This window comes from Vombatus ursinus, unplaced genomic scaffold (assembly GCF_900497805.2).
Source record: "Vombatus ursinus unplaced genomic scaffold, bare-nosed wombat genome assembly UNPS02005659.1, whole genome shotgun sequence".
NCBI lineage: Eukaryota > Metazoa > Chordata > Mammalia > Diprotodontia > Vombatidae > Vombatus > Vombatus ursinus.
In genome coordinates this window covers 7,843,719-7,851,186 of record NW_020945437.1, presented here as the reverse complement: position 1 = coordinate 7,851,186, position 7,468 = coordinate 7,843,719, and the positions used below count along the sequence as shown (strand labels likewise).

General features: G+C 38.6%; 1 pseudogene; it reads left to right on the top strand.

The window, feature by feature from the left end:
• Positions 1 to 6,820: 6,820 nt before the first annotated feature.
• Positions 6,821 to 7,468, top strand: part of LOC114032693 — a 1,282-nt pseudogene continuing 634 nt past the window's right edge.

The following is a 7,468-nucleotide window of genomic DNA, read 5'->3' as shown; positions in this document are numbered from 1 at the left end:
GAAAATGGGGGGGGGACAAGGGAGTAGGGGGATGATAGAAAGGAGGGCAAATTGGGAAAGGCGGTGATCAGAAGCAAGTACTTCTGAGGAGAGTCAGGGTCAAAAGAAAGAATAGAATAAATGGGGGGTGGGATAGGATTAAGGGAAATAGAGTTAGTTTTTCACAGCATGTCTACTATGGAAGTGTTTTGCATAACTGCACACATATAACCTATATTTAGTTGCTTGCCTTATCAATGAAGGTGGGTGGGGAGGGAGGAAGGGAGAAAATTTGGAATCCAAAGTTTTAAAAACACATGTTTAAAAAAAATTTTTTCACACGCAACTGGGAAATAAGAAATACAGGAAATGGGGTACAGAAATCCATCCTGCCCTACAGGAAAATTGAAGGAGAAGGGGATAAGAGAAGGAGGGGAGAGATAGAAGGGAAGGCAGACTAGGGGAAGGGGTATTCAGAATGCATGCCATCTTGGGGTGGGGGGAGGGGCAAGATGGGGTGAAAATTTGGAACTCAAAATCTTGTGGAAGTAAATGTTGAAAACAAAAAAAAAATAAAAATTACCATAAAAAAGAAGTATAAGATATAAACAAAGATAACTATAACACATGAATATTACATGATAACACTTTGGGGAGGCATGGGAAAATCATGAAGGAAGTGATATTTGAGTTGCACTTTAAAGGATGACAAGGAATTAAATAAGCCAAGAAGAAGAAGAAGGGCATCCTGGGTATAAAGTATACCCTGAGTAAAGGTATGGGGTAAGGACAGTGAAAGATGTGTTCCCAGCATGAGAAAGGCTGCAACGGTAGGGTGGGTCCAGACTCTAAAGGGCATTAAATTGCAGGCAAAAGGAGTTTGAACATTATTTAGGAGACAATATAGAGACACTGAATTATTATTTTTGAGGGGGCTGGCATTTTTGTTTTTGTTTTAGCTGAAGAGTGACATGGTCAGGTCAATGCATTAAAGATTATTCTGGCAGTAATACAAAGGATGGATTGAACAAGAAAGAGCCTAGAGGTGGAAAGACCATTCAGGAATCCATTGCAATCATCCACACAGTTGTCAGGGAGTACCTATACAAGGCTGGTGGCAATGGGAAAAGGAAAGAGGACAAAAGAGATGCTCTAGGAGTAGAACTGGCTGGATGTGGTAACTAATTGAATATTAAAGGCAAGGGAGATGAGACTCGAAGTTTCAAAGATGGAAAACAGATGATAGTAGTAAAGACAGGGGAAAATATAAGCTTAGTGTGGACAGATTTCACTTAAGGAGTTAGTGGGCCATCCAAATGGAAGTGTCTTGTAAGTAGTTGGAGGCCCTGGTTTGAATGAACAAATTAACAAATGAATTTATGAAAAAAGAGTCTATTAAACACTTTACATGTGCTAAGCCTATGCAATGTGCTAGGGATATAAATAGAAAAATAAAGACAGCCCCTGCCCTTCAAGGAGCTTCCATTCTAATAGGGAAGACATCATGCAACAGAAAGTGGTAGCCAGGGAGGGCTATTTTGCTTTGGAAAGCTAAGGAGCCATAGAGGAGTAGATTAACACTCCTCTTCCAGGAGCAGTGATAGAGTTAATTTAATTATGGTTCAAAAAATGAGAAAAAGGGGGAGGAAAGTTTGGCACCCAGAAAACAGCATCTGTATGTGCATGGCACTATGCTAGGAAGTGGGAAAGGTACAAAGTTTAAGTAACACTTGGTTTGTGCCCTCATGATGTTTATAGTCTACCGGAAGTATAAGATATAAACAGAGATGACTATGACACATGAATATTACATGATAACACTTTGGGGGAAGGAAAATCATGGAGGAAGTGGTATTTGAGTTGTGATGACAAGGAATTCAACAATTCAAGAAGGAGAGGAGAGGCATTCTGAGTATGGAATATACTCTGAGGAAAGGCATGAGGTTGGGAACTGGAGATCTGGTACATATATATTAAGGGGTGAGGGAGAGTAAGAGAAGCTAGCCAAGGATACAGAAGAGGAAAGTTTATAGAGATAGGAGAGCTAGGTGAGTATCTCTGTGCTCTACAGCCTAGGGAGGGAAAATAACCAGTAGGAAGGGGTGGTCAACAATGTCAAAGGCAGCGGAAAGCTTAAAGAGTGAATGCAATGATTTGTTGTTATTGTTGTTGTTGAGTTGTATCTGATTCTTTGTAACACTATTTGAGTTTTCTTGGCAAAGATACTAGAGTAGTTTACCATTTCATTCTCCAGTTTATTTCACAGATGAGAAAACTGAGGCAAACAGGGGTAAGAGGCTTGCACTTACAAATAGTAAGTGTCTGAGGCCAGATTTGAACTCAAGAAGATGAGTTTTCCTGACTCCAGGCCTCTATCCACTGTATCACTTAACTGCCTATATGTGATAATTAGCAGGTCATCTGGTGGCCTTGGAGAGAGCAATTTCAGTGGATTGGTGGTTACTAGCAGTGGGAGAGGAAGTCAGATCATAAGGGGTTGAAGAGACAGTGGGTAATGAGGTGGCAGGCAATTAGTTAGACAACTAGGTAGTATAGTGGATAGGGCCCCGGATCTAGACTCAGAAAGCCCTGAATTCTATTCCTTCTTCAGACACTAGCTAGCCATGTGACCCTGGACAAATCCCTTATTTTCTCACAGCCTCAGTTTCCTCACCTACAAATGGGGATAATGCACTACTTTATAGCAGTATTATGAGGATCAAATGAGATAATATAGGTAAAGCATTTTGCAACCCTTAAGACACTATACAAAAGTTAGTTATCATTATTATAATTAGTGAAGAAGTAAAACTGTCAAAAGTGGACAACTTTTTCAATGAGTTTAGGAATGAAGGGGAAAAGAGATGGGGAAGTAGCTGGATGGAACAGGAGGGTCAAAGGAAATCTTTTAAGATTCAAATTCTCTAATTGAAATTAGCTAGAGATAAATCTCAAAAAATATATGTAATTTTACTGCTGTCAAATTAACCTTAAAGAGCATCTTTTCTGTCCCTCACCCTCCCTTAACAAATGAGGAAACAAAGGCCCAGAGAAGAGAAAAAATTGCACAAGAACCCAGCTCTCTTTCAATTGTCATCTTAATTAAATGCAAGTCAGAAGAAATAATTCGAAATTACAAGCTGACTGGGTCATCTCCTTATATAAGATTAGTCAGCATAATGCGGAAAAAAACGGCACTGGATGGTGAGTCGGGAGGCCTGGGTTCTTTCTAGTCAAAGCTCTGAAGTCCCCTTCACCTCTCTGGGCCTCAGTTTATATACCACGCAACAGAAAGTGGTAGCCAGGGAGGGTTATTTTGCTTTGGAAAGCTAAGGAGCCATAGGGGAATAGACTAACACTCCTTTTCCAGGAGCAGTAATAGAGTTACTTTAATTATGGTTCAAAAAATGAGAAAAAGGGGGAGGAAAGTTTGGCACCCAGAAAAGAGCATCTGTATAAAACAAAGGAAGTTGGACTAGATGAGGTCTATGTTCACTTCCAACTCTGACATTCTATCATTCTGTGTTATGTTAGTCCACCTGTGAAATGGGTGTAATAACACCTGTAGCCTCAGAGACCTCAGACCTTAAATCCTGTGATGTTCAAAAGAGACAACATGTATAAAATATGATTTGGGGCAAATCGCTTTATTTCTTTGGGCCTCAGTATTGTCATTTATAAATGAGGGGTTTGAATAAAATAACCTTGAAAGTATCTTCCTGCTCTCAATCTATGAACCTGTGAAGTGCTTTGCAAATCTTTAAGAGCTATGTAAATGCCCATTATTATTAATAATTATCATTATATAATTGAGCAAGTTATTGATTAATAATTGATTGAATATAATTGATTAAAAATAATTAGTTGATAATTATTTAATTGATTAAAATAATGATTAGTGATAATTGATTGAATATTGATTAATATTGATAAAGAATTGATTAAAAAAATAAAGTTACCACCTTTGACAAGCATGGCTTTTGTAAGTAGTCCAGAACATAGAGTGAATTAAAATTCTGCCCCTGCTCCAAAATTCCATTTGAGCTTGGGAGACTGTCTAATCTTTCTGTACTATGTCTTGCTTCCTCTTCTAAAGAATGGGGCTGTTCCTCTTGACCTGTCTCTCTCCCAGGGGGTGCTGGGTGACTGAACTAGCTCATGATCATGTCACGGTTTAAAAATAAGGAGATTTTGTCCAAACCCTACATACTTGAAGGGCAGTCATTCAGTCAATGTGACTGTTTTTCCCCCAGCACATTCATAACATTTCCTAGGTGAAAGGCCCAACTTGGGCACTGATCATCAGAGAAGGAATTTGACTTATGGTTCCAGTGTAATTTGTGAACCAGGAATGAATGGCATCCCTTGTTTCCTGAGCAGCAACCTCCTCCCCCTTACAACCTGTCTTTATGCAATACTCCAATTAATACAGCTTCAGGTGAAAGCACCCCTAGAAACCTCTTTCCTGCCTTGCCAGTAACATGTCACCACTCGTTGCCTTTGAGTCCCACCTGGACTTAGGGAGCTGAAGAAAATAGGCCTGGAAGGGACCTAAAGGTCATTTGGACTACTCCCTCCCTCTTCTACACCCTTCCACCCCCTTCTGACTTGCCCTCAAGGTTGGAGAATTCCAATGATTAAACTGGTTATCCCACCCTCTAATCAATATAGCAACAATTTCTGGCTTCTTGAGACTAGTGATGAAATATGCCTTGTACCTTGCACGACCAGACAAAAAAAGTAGTGAACCAGAGGTGCAAAATGAGACACACATTTTTAAACATGGCCAATATGTTTATTTGTTTTGTTTGACAATTTTTTTTTCTTTTTAGCAAATTAGGACTTCTATGAAGCTAGAGTAGGAGGGCATTAAAGAGAAGTGATAGAGATGTGAAAGAAAGGAAGAAAGGAGAGAAGGAAGGAAGAAAGAAAGGGAGGGAGGGAAGAATGAGGGAGGAAGAAGGAAAGAGAGAGATAAAGGAAGGAGGGAAGGAAAGAAGGAAGGAAAGAAAGATGTAAAAGAAGAAGGAAAGAAATAAAGAGAAAGGAGGGAGGGAGGAAGGAAGAAAAGAAAAAAGAAGGAAAGAAAGAGAAAATGTAAAAAAATGCAAAAAACAGACATAGGAATATTTTGAAGTTCAAAACATACATAAATAGGGTGATTTTGTTACTATTGTGTTGTTTAATATACACCTTTAAAAAACAAAGTGTACACAACAGAAACTCGTGTCTTTATATACAATCCCATTTTTTGTTCTTTGTATATTAGAATGTTTGTGTTGTTTGATGTTTGTTGTCTATGATTTAAAATGAAACAAAATACAAAATCTCCCAGAAGCCTCCTAACTTCCCCAAGTTAACTATCCCAGGTTGATGCTGACCTGTGATTTGTTTTCCCAATATTTAACCTGACCCTCTACCAGGGAAGTTTGCACTGATACTCCTTTTTCCTCCTGTGATAGTTATGGGGAAATGCCCTGCAGGGAAACTCCCTTTTCCAACATAGATCACAACCTGTCTGATTTAGAAGTTAAGTCCTAGGAAGCTGCCTGAGAAACATAGAGGCTTATTTATTCAATAAGTTTTTACCAAGAGCATATGATCTGCCAAGTTGGAATACAAAGACAAAGCTAAACAGTACCCAACCTAAGAAACTTATGTTATTGGAATTTAAATTAAGTTATTTGTCCAGAGTCACTACACTGGTAAAGGCAAGGTTTGACCCCAGCACTCTACCCACCATGTTATACTATCTCTACAATGATAAGACCCTAGAAAATATATCAGATGGCTTGAGTCCTTCTCCCAATGATCTCCACCTTCCCACACTAGCTCTCTCACTCAGGCTATTCCCAAAGGCCACATTCTCTTAATAATTTCTGTTGCTCTTCTTTCCATTATCTCTACATGATATTATCTAAATGCTAGTGCCCCAAATTGGAGAGGACTTCACTCATTCATCATTCACTAAGTGTGATATAATAGAAAGATGGATGAATTTGGAACCAGGAGACTTGCATTCAAATCTCACCTCTTTCAGTCACTAACTTTGTGAGAAATTATTCCTCTGAGTCACCATTTCTTCATTTCTAAAATGGGAACAAAAATACTTTCACCAATTACCTCACAGGGTTGTTGTGAGGCAAATACATTATAAATCATCATATAAGTAAGTTGTTATGAATGTCATCATCTTTAATAATGAGACACAACAGAGAATAGTGGATAGAAAGCCAGTGTTAGCATCAAGGAGACCTAACTTTAAAGTATCTTTAAAGATGCTGACCTGCATTGGTAGTGAGGGTTTCTACTTATGGGAATTCCCTATACCAGAGATTCTCAAAGTGTAGTCTGGGGAACCCTGGAGGTCCTCAGATTCCTTCAGGAGGTCTGCAAGGTCAAAAATATTTGGATAAAAATACAGAAATGATTTAATTTCTAATGTAGTAAATATCAATAGATATAACCCACATAACCAAAAGTTCTTTGAAGGTCCTCTAATTTCTAAGAGTGCAAAGGTGTTCTAAACCCCAAAAGTTTAAGAACCACTGCACTAGGAACAAATACCTATGCTTATCCCTATTATGAAAATGAGATTCCTAATTCCCCAATTGTTAAGGTCAAAGAATATAAACAGGCAATTCTCCAGTGCAGAAATTCTATTGCTCAACAGTCATATAAGAAAATGCTCCAAATCACTATTACTTAGAGAAATGCAAATTAAAACAACTTTGAGATCACACATCATACCTATTAGATTGACAAAGATGACCCAAAAAAGGAAAATGACAATTGTTGGAGGTGCTATGGGAAGATAGCACACTGGTCCACTGTTGGTGAAGTTATGAATTGGTCCAGCCATGCTGGGAAGCCCCCAAAGTCACTAAAGTGCTCTCTCCTCTCTTTTTCTGCACTGCAGCTACAACCATGTGTATGCACAGGCTTCCTAAGAGGTTTTCCTCTAGTATCCTTTGAAACAGAAAAAGACTGTATGGTCTGAAACCAATGAGATCAATGAAATCAACAACATTGACTACCATCAGCAGATCAGGAAGCTGATTAGAAATGGGCTTATTATCAATAAGCCTATCTCTCTTTACTCCCATGCTCTATGACAGAAAAACACTGGCTCAACAGAAAGGCAGGCACATGGACATTGGTAAGAAAGGGAGAATAGCCAACACCATTGCCTAAGAAAGTCACTTGGATGAAGAGAATGTGAATTCTGTACCATCTACTCCACAGATATTATGAATCCAAAGAGACTGACTGACATATTACCACAGCTTTGACTTGAAGTTGAAGAGAAATATGTTCAAGAATAAAGGGATCTCAAGACAATCCCAAAGCATTCATGATGAAAAATGCTATCAGCCTCCAGAGAAATGGTATCTGAATACAGACCTAAGCATACTACCTTACTTTCTTTCTTTCTTTCTCTTTTTCTTTCTTTCTTTCTTTCTTTCTTTCTTTCTTTCTTTCTTTCTTT